This window comes from Cherax quadricarinatus, chromosome 23 (assembly GCF_038502225.1).
Source record: "Cherax quadricarinatus isolate ZL_2023a chromosome 23, ASM3850222v1, whole genome shotgun sequence".
NCBI lineage: Eukaryota > Metazoa > Arthropoda > Malacostraca > Decapoda > Parastacidae > Cherax > Cherax quadricarinatus.
The window spans coordinates 210235-226010 of record NC_091314.1 but is presented as its reverse complement, the minus strand read 5'-3'; the positions used below and the strand labels follow the sequence as shown (position 1 = coordinate 226010).

The 15776-nt window shown below is 45.0% G+C and overlaps 1 protein-coding gene across 2 annotated transcripts in view; it reads right to left on the bottom strand.

Moving 5' to 3' along the window:
- The window catches only part of LOC128685817 (ras-related protein Rab-23-like), a 90582-nt gene extending 86143 nt beyond the window's left edge, over window positions 1-4439 (bottom strand). The window contains exon 1 of one of the 2 annotated variants that reach the window (XM_053772495.2): window positions 4302-4439. The gene's annotated coding sequence lies outside the window, so the exon portion shown is untranslated. The remainder of the gene's footprint in view (window positions 1-4301) is intronic. The other variant, XM_053772496.2, reaches the window with a different exon arrangement.
- Between the last annotated feature and the right edge of the window lie 11337 nt (window positions 4440-15776).

Below are 15776 nucleotides of genomic sequence, written 5' to 3'. Positions count from 1 at the left end.
ACTTGCACACGAAAATCACTCACTACGAAAGCAAAAGACTTGGCAGACGATGCAACATCCCCCCAATGAAAAGCAGGGGTGTCACTAGCACGTTAAGAGACCATACAATAAGTGTCAGGGGCCCGAGACTGTTCAACTGCCTCCCAGCATACATAAGGGGGATTACCAACAGACCCCTGGCAGTCTTCAAGCTGGCACTGGACAAGCACCTAAAGTTGGTTCCTGACCAGCCGGGCTGTGGCTCGTACGTTGGTTTGCATGCAGCCAGCAGTAACAGCCTGGTTGATCAGGCTCTGATCCACCAGGAGGCCTGGTCACAGACCGGGCCGCGGAGGCGTTGACCCCCGGAACTCTCTTCAGGTAAACTCCAGGTATTGTAACCAGTTTCTAGCTCTTCTTTCCCCCTTTATACATGTGTTTTTTTTTTTTTTTTTTTAGTGAGAGGGTGCGGGTTACCGTCCGCCCACACCTTGGACCTACATTAGCCCTACTGTCTGCTGTCTCACTCTAAGTTTAGGGTTTGGCTTTATGGTTCGAATAAAGCTAAGCTCTAAGAGTTGGATGGATGAGAGGAAAGGCAGTCCCATTATATGGTGCCATGGTGGCATGGTTACTAATGGATATGGTGCCATGGTGGCACGGTTACTAATGGGAGGTGGGAGCCTTTTCCTGAGCCCTCTCGGGGTGGGGGAGTGGCATGCAAAGAGTACATAACCTTTATTCAGCGCATGTACACACCCTCATTGAAAGGCTATTACCCGGAGTTTACCTGGAGAGAGTTCCGGGGGTCAACGCCCCCGCGGCCCGGTCTGTGACCAGGCCTCCTGGTGGATCAGAGCCTGATCAACCAGGCTGTTGCTGCTGGCTGCACGCAAACCAACGTATGAGCCACAGCCCGGCTGATCAGGAACTGACTTTAGGTGCTTGTCCAGTGCCAGCTTGAAGACTGCCAGGGGTCTGTTGGTAATCCACCTTATGTGTGCTGGGAGGCAGTTGAACAGTCTCGGGCCCCTGACACTTATTGTATGGTCTCTTAACGTGCTAGTGACACCCCTGCTTTTCATTGGGGGGATGGTGCATCGTCTGCCAAGTCTCTTGCTTTCGTAGCCAGTGATTTTCGTGTGCAAGTTCGGTACTAGTCCCTCTAGGATTTTCCAGGTGTATATAATCATGTATCTCTCCCTCCTGCGTTCCAGGGAATACAGGTTTAGGAACCTCAAGCGCTCCCAGTAATTGAGGTGTTTTATCTCCGTTATGCGCGCCGTGAAAGTTCTCTGTACATTTTCTAGGTCGGCAATTTCACCTGCCTTGAAAGGTGCTGTTAGTGTGCAGCAATATTCCAGCCTAGATAGAACAAGTGACCTGAAGAGTGTCATGGGCTTGGCCTCCCTAGTTTTGAAGGTTCTCATTATCCATCCTGTCATTTTTCTAGCAATGTGATTGATACAATGTTATGGTCCTTGAAGGTGAGATCCTCCGACATAATCACTCCCAGGTCTTTGACGTTGGTGTTTCGCTCTATTTTGTGGCCAGAATTTGTTTTGTACTCTGATGAAGATTTAATTTCCTCGTGTTTACCATATCTGAGTAATTGAAAATTTTCATCGTTGAACTTCATATTGTTTTCTGCAGCCCACTGAAAGATTTGGTTGATGTCCGCCTGGAGCCTTGCAGTGTCTGCAATGGAAGACACTGTCATGCAGATTCGGGTGTCATCTGCAAAGGAAGACACGGTGCTGTGGCTGACATCCTTGTCTATGTCGGATATGAGGATGAGGAACAAGATGGGAGCGAGTACTGTGCCTTGTGGAACAGAGCTTTTCACCGTAGCTGCCTCGGACTTTACTCTGTTGACTACTCTCTGTGTTCTGTTAGTGAGGAAATTATAGATCCATCGACCGACTTTTCCTGTTATTCCTTTAGCACGCATTTTGTGCGCTATTACGCCATGGTCACACTTGTCAAAGGCTTTCGCAAAGTCTGTATATATTACATCTGCATTCTTTTTGTCTTCTAGTGCATTTAGGACCTTGTCGTAGTGATCCAATAGTTGAGACAGACAGGAGCGACCTGTTCTAAACCCATGTTGCCCTGGGTTGTGTAACTGATGGGTTTCTAGATGGGTGGTGATCTTGCTTCTTAGGACCCTTTCAAAGATTTTTATATGGGATGTTAGTGCTATTGGTCTGTAGTTCTTTGCTGTTGCTTTACTGCCCCCTTTGTGGAGTGGGGCTATGTCTGTTGATTTTAGTAACTGTGGGACGACCCCCGTGTCCATGCTCCCTCTCCATAGGATGGAAAAGGCAAACCAGTACTAGGGGTCGAACGATGGGGCCCCATCGTTTGATCAGTACACAGGTTCGGCCAATGAGAAGATGGTTCTGGCAATCGCAGAGGTGTTGTGGGCACCACCCGCCTGTCTGCCCTTGTCATTTCCATACTAGAACTGGTTGAGCACGGTTGTCCATTCTTTCTCCAGGCTGTGTCTTGGCCTTGCCTAAACCGTGTTGTACACATACATTTTCCAACTGTATATAGTGTACATAGTTGTAAATATTCACATTGCTCTTGAAGGAAAATATATTTCAAAGTCATTCAGCTGAATTTGTTCTGCTTGTCGCTCCCCTTTACACTCAGGATAACAGGCCCTTATTGTCCCTGGGTTGTAATACACCGCCTTGGGAATGGGACGCAATCATGCGAGATCAAGTCTTTATTTTTTGGTTCAAGTGCCCTTCTCCTTCCCCAAAGCACACCTCCCTTCAAAAGTTCAATATTTCCATTAAAAATTAAGAGACCTGGTCTAAGAGCAACGGGTGCGATGATCTCCATAATGATAAATGCAAACCACGGTACGAGTTGGCTTTCAACCCATGGTGAGCGAGTCATAACTTCAGGCCAGTGCGTAAGCCACTCGGCCACCTGGCTATAATAAGATTCATCCAACTAGTCACAATGCTTGTGGGTGTGCAAGTAAACACTAACAAGTACACACATCCATTATATGCACAACGTGTACGAAATGAAAATATTGTATTATTCAGTGGGAAGCCTTAAACCTGGTATAAACCTTGGTAATAAATACCGATAAGTTGGTTTAGAAAGACACGTAAGCAAACACTGATATATTTATTAGAAAACGCTTCGGTCCTGCGACCTTGATCACTTCTAACATACAGAGGTAGAAAGACATATATATAGGCGGACAGTGAGGTGTGAGTGACGCATGGTAACCTGAAGAATGTCATATTGGGACGAAGACGGGTAGACGATGAGATCATATGACTCCTGTGTTGTTGGGTTGGTGGTGCTTAGCCTGCTTAAGTATCATGTATGCTAATGTTTTTGAAATTTTGTGGTTTCCAGTGTTATGTTCTATTGTGTCGGTGATGACATTCTTCAGGTCACCATGCGTCACTCACACCTCACTCTCCGCCTCTATATAATGTCTTTCTACCTTTTTATGTTAGAAGTGATCAAGGTTCCAGGACCGAAACGTTTTCTAATATGTCATAGTGTTTGCCTATGTGTCTTTCTAAACCAAGCATTAAACCTGCACGTCTTGTCATAAAAATATTGTTATACACTCAATAATTCGATAAAGTAAAAGATTATTATACATTAAATTACTAATTAAAGAGAACATTGCGTAACAAGCCTGGTGGCAAAAGCCCTCGTTTCACACGGTGAGGGGTCCGGGTTCGATTCCCGGCGAAGGGGTGAAAACATTGGACGTGTTTCACTACACCAGTTGTCTATGTTCGCCCATCAGTAATAATGGGTACCTGGGTGTTAGTGGACTGGTGTGGGTCGCATCCTGGGACAAAACTGACCTAATTTGCCCGAAATGCTCAGCATAACAAGCGGCTTTCTATATAGCAGTATGTCATTGATGTCAGCTAGGTTTGTATACCTTGTACGTGTACTTGTAGAAAGATAATTATTATTATTATATTCTAGTTATTTTTGATAAAACAAATATTTAACTTTGTTATATTTCATAAGATGGTTTTACATCAGAATAATGGGTTTATAGAAATTATATTTTTATATTCACGAAAAAGTGCTAAACCCATAGGAGTTATACAGCACCTGGAAGGGGGGGTGTATACCTATACCTGAAAACAATTCAGGTTAGATCTAATGGAACAGAAATCTAAAATTTATCAGTATGTCATACAAGTAACTGACTTTACTGGGTTTATTTCTATGCAAGTTACTATATGAAAACATTCTAAAAATTAAACATACAAACCTATATATATAAAAAGAACTGATCAAACTGCTATAGAGGCATTTACCAGGCTCGGTGTAGACGGATAAAATATCTCACTTTTCTTAGACGACACGAGAAAGGTTAAGTGGATGTAGGAAGGCGATAGTAGTGAAGTACACCCACTCACTCCCACTGACAGACACATACTGATGACCAGCAGACGCAGCCCAGCAGGTTCACCACCACTGCTGCTGCTGCTGCTGCTGCTGCCGCTGCTGCTGCTGCTGCTGCTGCTGCCGCTGCTGCCGCTGCCGCTGCCGCTGCCGCTGCTGCTGCTGCCGCTGCTGCCGCTGCCGCCGCTGCTGCTGCTGCTGCTGCTGCTGCTGCTGCTGCTGCCGCTGCTGCTGCTGCTGCTGCTGCTGCTGCTGCTGCTGCTGCCGCTGCTGCCGCTGCCGCCGCTGCTGCTGCTGCTGCCGCTGCTGCTGCTGCTGCCGCCGCTGCTGCTGCTGCTGCTGCTGCTGCCGCCGCTGCTGCTGCTGCCGCCGCTGCTGCTGCTGCCGCCGCTGCTGCTGCTGCCGCTGCTGCCGCTGCTGCTGCCGCTGCTGCTGCCGCTGCTGCTGCTGCTGCTGCTGCCGCTGCTGCTGCCGCTGCTGCTGCTGCTGCTGCCGCTGCTGCCGCTGCTGCCGCCGCTGCTGCTGCCGCCGCTGCTGCCGCCGCTCAGCCAGAGATTGCTACACACCCACACCAGCAACTAAAATCACACCAGCAGCCGAGGAGGAGGGAGAGGCTAGTCAACTGGTTAAATCAAAATTGGGTTTAAAATCCCATCAGTGACAACAAGTAACCCGTTCATCACGTCAGAAATGCTTTAATCCCCAAAAAATAATTTAAATTCCCAGCGTTTACACTATTATAATCAAAACTAAGCGCTAAACCCACAAAGGTCATACAACGTGTTTACACTTAAATTTAACTCCTCCCCCGTCGGTGTATATATTCTGTCAGTGTTAAACATTCCAAGGAAAGTCCTCAAAGAAGATTTATAAAGAAATCTGTGGTGTCTCATGAATCACAACCCCAGGACCTGAGGTAGGAGGAAACAGAGGCACATATCCTAACACCAGTTGTCGCTGTTCATCTTGTGCTCGTGTGTGTATGTATACTCGTGTGTGTACTCACGTAATTGTACTCACCTAATTGTGGTTGCAGGGGTCGAGACTCAGCTCCTGGCTCCGCCTCGTCACTGAGTGCTACTAGGTCCTCTCTCTCCCTGCTCCATGAGCTTTATCATACCTCATCTTAAAGCTATGTATGGTTCCTGCCTCCACTACTTCACTTGCTAGGCTATTACACTTCCTGACTACTCTAACATCCCTTTGACTCATCTGGGTCTTCAACTACCAAATGTGACCCCTTGTTTCTGTCCCCTCTCTGGAACATCCAGTCTCTGTCCACCTTGTCTATTCCATGCAGTATTTTGTATATCGTTATCATGTCTTCCCTAACCTTCCTGTCCTCCAGTGCCGTCAGGACGATTTCCTTTAACCTTTCTTCATAGGACATTCCCCTTAGCTCTGGAACTAACCTTGTCGCAAACCTTTGCACTTTCTCTAATTTCTTGACGTACTTGATCAAGTATGAGTTCCAAACAGGTGCTGCATACTCCAGTATGGGCCTGACATACACGGTGTACAGTGTCTTGAACGATTCCTTACTAAGGTATCGGAATGCTATTCTCAGGTTTGCCAGGTGCCCATACACTGCAACAGTTATCTGGTTGATGTGTGCTTCCGGAGACATGCTCGGTGTTATACTCGCCCCAAGATCTGTCTCCTTGAGCGAGGTTTGCAGTCTTTGGCCACCTAGCCTAAACTCCATCTGCAGTCTTCTTTGCCCTTGCCTGATCTTCATAACTTTGCATTTGGTGGGGTTAAATTCGAGAAGCCAGTTGCTGGACCAGGTGTCCAGCCTGTCCAGGTCTCTTTGAAGTCCTGCCTTATCCTCATACGATTTAATTCTCCTCATTAACTTCACATCTGCAAACAGGGACACTTCTGAGTCTAGCCCTTCCATCATGTCATTCACATATACCAAAAATAGCACTGGTCCTAGGACCGATCCCTGTGGGACCCTGCTTGTCATAGGTGCCCACTGTGATACCTCATCATGTACCATGACTTGCTGTTGCCTCCCTATCAGGTATTCTCTGATCCATTGCAGTGCCCTTCCTGTTATATGTGCCTGATCCTCTAGCTTCTGCACTAATCCCTAGTGAGGAACTGTCAAAGGCCTTCTTGCAGTCCAAGATGCAATCAACCCACCCATCTCTCTCGTGTCTTACTTCTGCTACTTTATCATAAAACTCCAGGTTTGAGATACAGGATTTGCCTTCCATAAATCCGTGCTGGTTGGCATTTATACTCTTGTTCCGCTCCAGGTGCTCCACCACTCTCCTCCTGATAATCTTCATGACTTTGCGTACTATACATATCAGTGACACTGGTCTATAGTTTAGTGCCTCTTTTCTGTCTCCTTAGGCAGTTGCCCAGTTTCAAGGGATGTGTTGAAGATTGTGGTTAGTGGCACACACAGCATTTCTGCTCCCTCTCCAAGGACCCACGGGAAGATGCCCGGTGTAAGCAACAGAAGTCCAGAGGTCATACTGCAGCTTTATACATCATTAGTAAGGCCTCACCTTGATTATGCAGCTCAGTTCTGGTCTCCGTATTACAAAATGGACATAAATTCGTTAGAAAACATTCAGCGTAGGATGACTAAATTAATACATACCATCAGAAATCTTCCTTATGAAGAAAGATTGAAGACTCTTAAGTTACATTCACTTGTTAGACGAAGAATGAGGGGAGACCTGATCGAAGTGTATAAGTGGAAGATAGGTATTAATAAAGGGGATATTAATAAGGTCTTGAGGATGTCTCTCCAAGAGAGAACCCGCAGTAATGGATTTAAATTAGATAAGTTTAGATTTAGAAAGGACATAGGAAAGTATTGGTTTGGAAATAGGGTAGTTGATGAGTGGAACAGTCTACCTAGTTGGGTTATTGAGGCTAGGACTTTGGGTAGTTTCAAATCTAGGTTGGATAAGTACATGAGTGGGAAGGGTTGGATTTGAGTGGGACTTTCACATCAGAGCTTATTTCTTGGGTAGCATTGAAAATTGGGTTGGGTAAATGTTTTGTTAGTGGGATGAATTGTAAAGGACCTGCCTAGTATGGGCCAGCAGGCCTCCTGCAGTGTTCCTCCTTTCTTATGTTCTTATGTTCTTTATGGTCCCATTGCCTTTGAGGTATCAATGTCCCTAAGCAGCTTCTTCACCTCCTCCTCAGTTGTATGTCATCCAACACTTGTTGGTATATTCCTTGCTGGCGTCCCCCTCTGTTCTGTCCTAGAGGCCTTCCTGTCTCCACTGTAAATACTTAAATCTCATGTTGAGCTCCTCACATACCTTTTGACCATTTCTTGTGAGTTCCCCACCTTCTTTCCTCAGCCTGATCACCTGGTCTTTGACTATCGTCTTCCTCCTAATGTGGCTATACAGCAGTTTCAGGTCAGACTTGACTTTCAATGCTATGTCGTTTTCGCACTGTCGCTGGGCCTCCCTCCTTACCTGTGCATACTCGTTTCTGGCTCTTCAATTAATCTCTGTTTTCTTGGGTCCTTTGCCTCCTGTACCTTTTCCATTCTCTGGTGCACTTTGTGTGTGTGTGTGTGTGCCTATTTTTTTTTGTGTACACTCACCTAGTTGTGGGGGTCAATTCACAGCTCCTAGCTGCATGTGTGTACTCGCCTATTTGTGGTTGCAGGGGTCGAATTATAGCTCCTGGTGTGTGTGTGTGAGAGAGAGAGAGAGAGAGAGAGAGAGAGAGAGAGAGAGAGAGAGAGAGAGAGAGAGAGAGAGAGAGAGAGAGAGAGAGAGAGAGAGAGAGAGAGAGAGAGAGAGCCAACACTTAATATTCAACGTCAACAGGGTCTGTGTTACGCCCCTCACTGGTAGACCCACTCGGTCAAGTATTGTGTTTTAATGGCTTTTTTCAGTAGCTAAAACGAAGCTACTGTACTTTATAATATTATCTGGCCTTTATTTAGCTGTGTGAATAGATAGGATGTTTCAGTGATCTAAACTACTGGTACAGCTGTTAAGTACCCAGCTCAAGTTTAGTCACCATTCCCATTCAATCCGAGGTAAGTCTGTTTGGGCCGTCTAGTACAGTTCACCCTCACCTTTCAGTTATCTGAAGAGGGTGAAGGAGCAGCACCTAGAGGAATGGCAAGAATAGTGACCAAACCACTTGTTCAAACTGTAAACGGAAGCAACGATGAGGTCTGGTGTTTTAAAGGGAATGAAAATTATCGTTGTCGTGCAGATCAGATACCACAGACCAATAAAAGTAAAGTGCTACAGAAGAGCAAATAGAAAGATTTAGAAAAGACAAAGTTCAAGTGCGAGGACTGGAATATGTATGGGTGCCAGTATTTGAAACATGGAAAGGAAATGAGAAAAGCCTCTACTGGTCTCCACGAATCACAGTGAGACCCTCCCTAAAGAAAATGAATGTTGAAAATCACCCAATAAAAAAGTGTGGCAGGAGCAAGGAAGAAATAAAACCGAAATCAGAAATAGACACTGTGTATGAAGGAGGAAGATTCAAAAAGAATACTGTGTACCACTTGCAGAATGGACACGTGCCATAGTATAATGAAGCAGAGTACGAATGAAAGTTAATAATGAGATATTGAACACAAGAGGTACTCTTAAATGCCTCATTAGGAAATGGGTAGTGACTAATAACACTGCCAGAAATAGGGAGGTCATTTGTAGTATAATTTTGGTTCCTGTGAAGACACACACACACCTATAGCACTAAGTAGGAAGACAAAGGCAATAGGAAGTTGGCAGTGTCTATGGGCTAGGATGATCAGTAGTCAGTGTGTGGTGGTAGCGGTAAGTAAACAAAATGTGATTTGCAGGAACCCCGAGAAGATGGTATGCAGAAGCAGATGTGGTGGGAGACTGTAGGTGAGAATGTGAAGGTATGGGGTGGGTGGGTTGTTGTCCCTCACCAGTTTCATTTTTCAATAAAAAATATAACTTCAGTGTTTCTGTAGACAGGGAAGCATGGTGCGAAAGGCAGATGTAGGTGGCGTAGAGTGGAGACATTCGTAGTTATCAGATGAGAAGATTAAGACAGAGGTGTCCTAGGAGGTAGGAGTCTGAACGGGGAAAGGCTAGGTAGCAGTAGTACGTTGGGGTGGATGGATGTACACCTGTCACCAATGCAAGGGACAAAATCCAGAGGCAGGAAAAGTTGTGGGGGAACAATATGCTGGTAGGGAGTTTTGGACTTCAGAGGTGTTTTTGACATAATAATCATGGGGGAGTGCTAAACCCGTAGGATTACACAGAGCCTGTGGGGAGGGGGGATGGAAGGCATTCAGGCTCAATTCAAGGAACTGGAGCACAGATCTAATTCCCTAGATCAAGAGCCCCTTGCCAGCATCAAGGAACCTCCCTTGAGGGGGTTTTGACCTTATAGATGCTGACGTAAGAGATGGCTTAGCCAGCGAAAGTTGTGGACAGAGATTATAATCATAACTAGCACTAAACCCATAAGTCTGTGGATAGATTATTATAATCAAAAGAAGTGCTAAACTGCAAGGGTTATACAACACAGCAAGGCAGGGAAGGACGTAGGGAAAATGGGTGGCAAGAGGGAGAGGGATACTTATTAGGGTATGGAGTGCAGCAGGGCAGTGGATAGTGCAGGGGATAGAGGATAGCATGAGATAAAGGTAGAAAGGATGGAGGAGAGTGCTAGAGGCATCATCATCAGTTTGTGTAGTAAATGAGAGTCAATGAGAGTCTGGATTAAAGGACGGTCCATCAGCAAGAAGGGAAGGCAAAGAAAGGGCAGCAGAGTGGAGATGATGTTGGAGGTAAATTCTGCGTGCCCTTTGATAGAGTGGACAGTCCAACAATGTGGTTAACAGATACTGGAATGTGACAGTTCTCACAGAGAGGAACAGGGCACCTCTCCATGAGATACCCGTAAGACGAGTGTGGCCGATGCGAAGACGGGAGAGAGTAGTCTCCCAACCTCGACACTGATAAAAAAGACGGCCAGAAACCTATACTTGGTTTAACAGAATGAAGTTTGTTATGGAGCAGATCAGACCAACGTTGTTGCCAAGTGGTTGTGAAGGTGGGTAGCTATTTCAGCAATATAGTCTGTAAATGGAACACCTATACTATATGAATCTGGGAGGTCACATACTGCTGACCGTGCAGCAGTGTCTGCCTGTTCATTGCTCTGTACGTCAACATGACCAATATCTTTGTGTTTGCTAGATATACGGCGTAGCCTAAGTTGGATACAAAGAACTAGGGGGTGAGGTGTATGAAATCTCCATATAGCCTGTACAGCACTAAGGGAGTCTGAAATGACCACAAATGGTGACACAGGCATAGATGCTACTCTGATAAGTGATACAAGAATGGCATACAATTCAGTCGTAAAAATGCTAGACGGATTCGCAGCAGTGTTTCACGAAATAACGTGTTTCACGACACTGTCCTGAAACACTGCTGCGAATCCGACGCCATCAGAAGACTTAGAACCATTGGTGTACACCGTGATGGCTTGAGAATGAGAGCGAAATTGGTCAAGAAAAAGAGATCAGGAAGTCACCGTAGGTAGTTGGACTTTCGTGCATGGCAGTGGAAAAGAACAGACACGAACAGCTGGAACTTCCCAAAGGGGCAGGGAAAAGCAAGACACTACATGAACATAGGTGACAAACAAATAAAGAACATCTACTAACATCAGTGACTATCCTATATATGGAATTTTGTAGAGGACATGAGATCGAACATAACAGCAAAGGCAATGAGCATCACGGTGATCAGACAAGGATGGAAAATTCACTTCTGCATAGAGGCTCTCAACAGGGGATGAACGAAAGGCACCAAGGCACAGATGGAGACCTTGGTGATGTATAGGATCTAACTTTAAAGTTGCAGGAGAGGCTGCAGAATAGATTTGGTCACCATAATCTAGCTTGGACAAGACTAGAGTGGAATGCAAACGGAGGAGAGTGCAACGATCCGCTCCCCATGAACAATGTGGAAGAACCTTAAGGAGATTTAGCCGACTATGGCAAGTTGTCTTTAACGAAGAAATGTGAGGTCTCCACGTCAGCTGTCGATCAAAGAGCAGGACCAGAAACCTGACCGTATCACATGCCAGAATACGTGAACCGTGTAAGTACAAGGGAGTATCCGTTATAAGCAGGCATCTAGTGAAGGTAATGAATCAGGTTTTTGTACTCGAAAATTTAAAGCCATGAGATGTGGTCCAATGGGAGACTTGGTCTATCACAATGGAAGGGAGGCTGCTGCTAGTCGACAGCCAGTGCCCGAGTAAGCTATAGCGAAGTCATCAACATAAAGTGACAACCAAATATGCAATGGAAGAACGGAAGGTAGGTTATTTATAACTAAGAGAAAAAGGGTAGTGCTAAGGACAACCTTGTGGGACTCCCTCGGCTTGAACAAAGTCTGAGGAAAGCGAGGCACCAATACAGACACGAAAATGTTTGTCAGATAAAAAAGCAAGGAAGGTTGATAGATTACCGCAGAAGCCTAAGGAGTAGGCTTTGGCTACAATGTTATACCTCCAAGTGGTGCCACATGCCTTCTCTAGATCGAAAAAGACTGCTAGGACAGAGTGGTTGTTAGCAAAGGGATCTCACAGAGGGGGACGAACTCCAGCATGCTACCCCCACCTAGAAACTGTAATGCCAGAGGGAAGGACCCCAGAGGCTACAAACGGGATGGGGAAAAAGGGGAGGGTTGAGAGAGGGGAGGGAAGGGAAAAAAGGGGGGTATGGGGAGGAAGGGATAGGGAAGGGAGGATTGAGGGGTACTTAGACTTGGTCTAAGGAAGGAGACCAAAGGATTTGATTCCTGAGACCAAGAGCCTCTTTGCCACATCAAGGAGCCCCCCTCGAAGAGGTGCTATAGCATGAGGCACCCTCCTTTTCTTTAAGACAACAGATTTCCTGTAAGAAAACTGGATAACAGCAATAATATGTAGAATGAGCTTCTCCATGGAAAAAGGCCAGCCACACTGCAGTTCGGGAACTCTGCCAGTGACCTGCAATTATTACAATCATAACTAAGCTTAGTTGTGGTTATAATAATAATCTATCCACAGACTTATCTATGTTACATAGATATGGAAGAATTTAATGTGGGCAATACTCAGCTGTGAGAACAGCTGCATGTTGCCCACAACAGTCTCAAACACAACTGAGAAGAGAAGCTGAGCAACAACCCAACTGTAGTTTGATCAGGAACAACTTTTTCTCTGGTCTGGACCAACAATACTGCTATTGATTTGGAATACTCAGAGACAAAATTTAAAAATACTCATAGTGCATTCCTGTGAAAGATGAACAGGCCATGGGCTGAAAAATATGCAATAGTCTTCAAGTTCATTACTCTGGAAACTAGAGTTACCCAGAAATCAGCAAAAGATGTGTCTTTGTGCTGACTGTAGAGGAGACAGCCAACACTGAATACCAAGGACGATGGGATGCAAGGGGTCAGAACTTGCAATGGACAGAGTCTGAGGCTACAAGAAAAAGTAGAATGAGACTCAATGTAGGTGATAACTGTTAATTTAGGGGGGTAGTGCTAAACCCAATGGAGTCATACAGCACCTGGGAAGAGGAAGTGGGTAATCATATTTGATCTATGAAAGGGATGTACACTTCAAATTCTTTAAGAGTTCCCCACCAGAATCAGCTTTCCTTGAGAATGTGAGGAAATTCATGGGGGAGCCCTATACCCATAAGGGTTATAAAGCACTGGGCAGAATGGGATGCAGTCAGGTTCGATCCAAAGAAGGGAAGGGGAGGTCGAGTTCCTTGGATTAAGAGCCCTTTGCCAGCATCAAGGAACCTTCTTTGAGGGGAAGAGAGGGATGCGAATGATAAATGCAAGTGCATTTAACTGCCATCAAAATACTAGTTAATCCAGTAACTGTCCTTGCATCACATTAGAAACACTGCTGCTTATCCTACACCATCAGAGGATTTAGAGCAATCAGTGTACCTAACAACAGCATGCAAGTGTAACAGAATATGTCTCCTACACTAGTTTAAATTATTGTGTAGGGAAGTGCTAAACATGTAGGGGTCATACAGTGCTTGGGGAATAGGAGGTAATTGGATTTGCAGGAGACATTCCACTTTCTTGAATGAAGAGCCCCTCACTATCACCACCCTCAGGTCAATAAGAGTGGGGTGAACATCAAAATGGTATACAATACCGACAGGTTGGTAGGTAAGACACATAGGTAACAGTTAGGCAACTTTATTCCGAAACGTTTCGCCTATACAGTAGGCTTCTTCAGTCGAATACAGAAAGTAGGCAGGAACAGAGATGTGAAGACGATGTAATCAGTCCATCACCCTTGAAGTTCCTGACTATGGAACTGAACTTCTCCAGGCCGAGGGACTGACAACCTCAAAATTCTACGACTTCAAGAGTGATGGACTGATTACATCGTCTTCACATCTCTACTGCTCCTGCCTACTTTCTGTATTCGACTGAAGAAGCCTACTGTGTAGGCGAAATGTTTCGGAATAAAGTTGCCTAACTGTTGCCTATGTGTCTTACCTACCAACCAAGAGTGGGGTGAAACAATATCCTGGTAGGGAATTTTGAGTTTTGTTCTGGACCTCGGAGATCTTGAAATAAGAGATGAAGGTTTGCCAATGATAGCTGTATGGATGGACGATGGAGGAGGAAGGGAAGAAGGCCAAGAGGTAGGAACATCAGAGGCCAGGCCTGCATAAGGACTGGACACGGGTGACTGTAGGGGAGGGTACAACAGATGCTTGAAGGTGCCAAGTAACTTAGGAGTAAGAAAGCCATGAGTCTCTCTTGAAGGCAGAGGTGAGAAACAGCCAAAGCATAAAAGGCCCTTCTTTTCCTGTTCTTTTAAGAAATCTGGGCAATGGCAAGAAAAAGTAGGGTAAGCCTCTTCCCAGTTAAAGCAAAAAGGGGGTGGCTGCAAGATGAATAGTTATGGTCAGTTGCACTGCAGATAGGGCATTCTACCAATGACTTACAATATGGGGGCCAATATGCTAGCAATTTCTGCACTACCGTGGTGCAGGGATTAACTCCTGCACTTGCAAATGCTGTCCTCCTATACATCAGTGCTGGAAGCTCTCAGCAGTCAAAGGTCAGTTTTGCAATACAGTGGACCCCCAGTTTTCGTCCTTAATCTGTTCCAGAAGGTTGGCTGAAATCCAAAATGGACAAAAACCAAAGTAATATTTCCCATAAGAAATAATGTAAATCCAATTAATCCATTCCAGACACCCAAAAATATTATCAAAAAATAATTATTTTAGAGAATAACTATAGTGCTATAGAGAATAACTATAGCTCTTCCCTGTGGTCGTCCACCAACTCTTCCACACCCCGGCCACTCACATCCAACCATGTGAACTTCCCCAAAGTCACAATAGATTCGACAACAGGCATTAAAAAAACACAATAAAAAGTAAAATACATACACAGTACATTCATTACTTACCTTAAAATATTTGTAGTCTTAGTGTAGGGCAAAAGGTGAGTAGTATTTATTTACAGGAAGTCAGTGTAGGTAACTGGTAGGTATAGGTAGCCAGTAGGCAGCCTTGGCTACATCTACTTGCTCATATTGTGTGTTATAGCGTTACTTTTTTCAACCGGGGAGTCATCCACCCCACCGAGTTTGTTCATTCCTCCAGTAAGAAAGAACCGATCCCTTGTGGTCTAGTATGATTCGATTCCTGCTCCAGGAAGACCTTATTCTGACTGTGAAGCCACCAGCACCCATTAGTGACTTTGTCATGAGTCAAGAATTACTGTATTGAACAGCCGAGTTGGGTACTCCAAGCAGAAGAGTATACCAATTAGTAATTCCACAGTCACTAGTGAACGTAGCTCTACAGCTAGTTCACGATGCACCAGGTGTTGCACACCCTGGTATGGATTGTTCTGTGAAACAAGCCAGAATAAAATACTTTTGGCCACATATGGCAACTGACATTTCTGAGTATGTTAAGAAATGTAGTGTCTGTATGCAGCATAAAGGAAATGTCAATGGTCCTAACCCAATCCAGGTGTATCCAACTACTAGTGAACCGTGGGAAAGAGTTGCGCTTGATTTGTTAACCAATTTTAAATGTTCTCTCCAAGGTAACAAACATCTGTGTGTTATGGTAGACCATTTCACCAGATATTGTGAGTTAGTTCCTATTGCAGATAAGACTGCCGAGACAGTAGCTAAAGCGTTTAAAGAACGCGTTATCTGCAGGCATACCATCCCTAAGTCCCTAGTAACAGATAATGGAGGTGAATTCTGTAATAAGATTCTTGAAAATTTTGTATACCTTGTACAAGATCTCTAAATCCACCATTGTTCCTCATCATCCTGCCAGCAATGGGTTAGCAGAACGAACCAATAAGAAAGTACATACT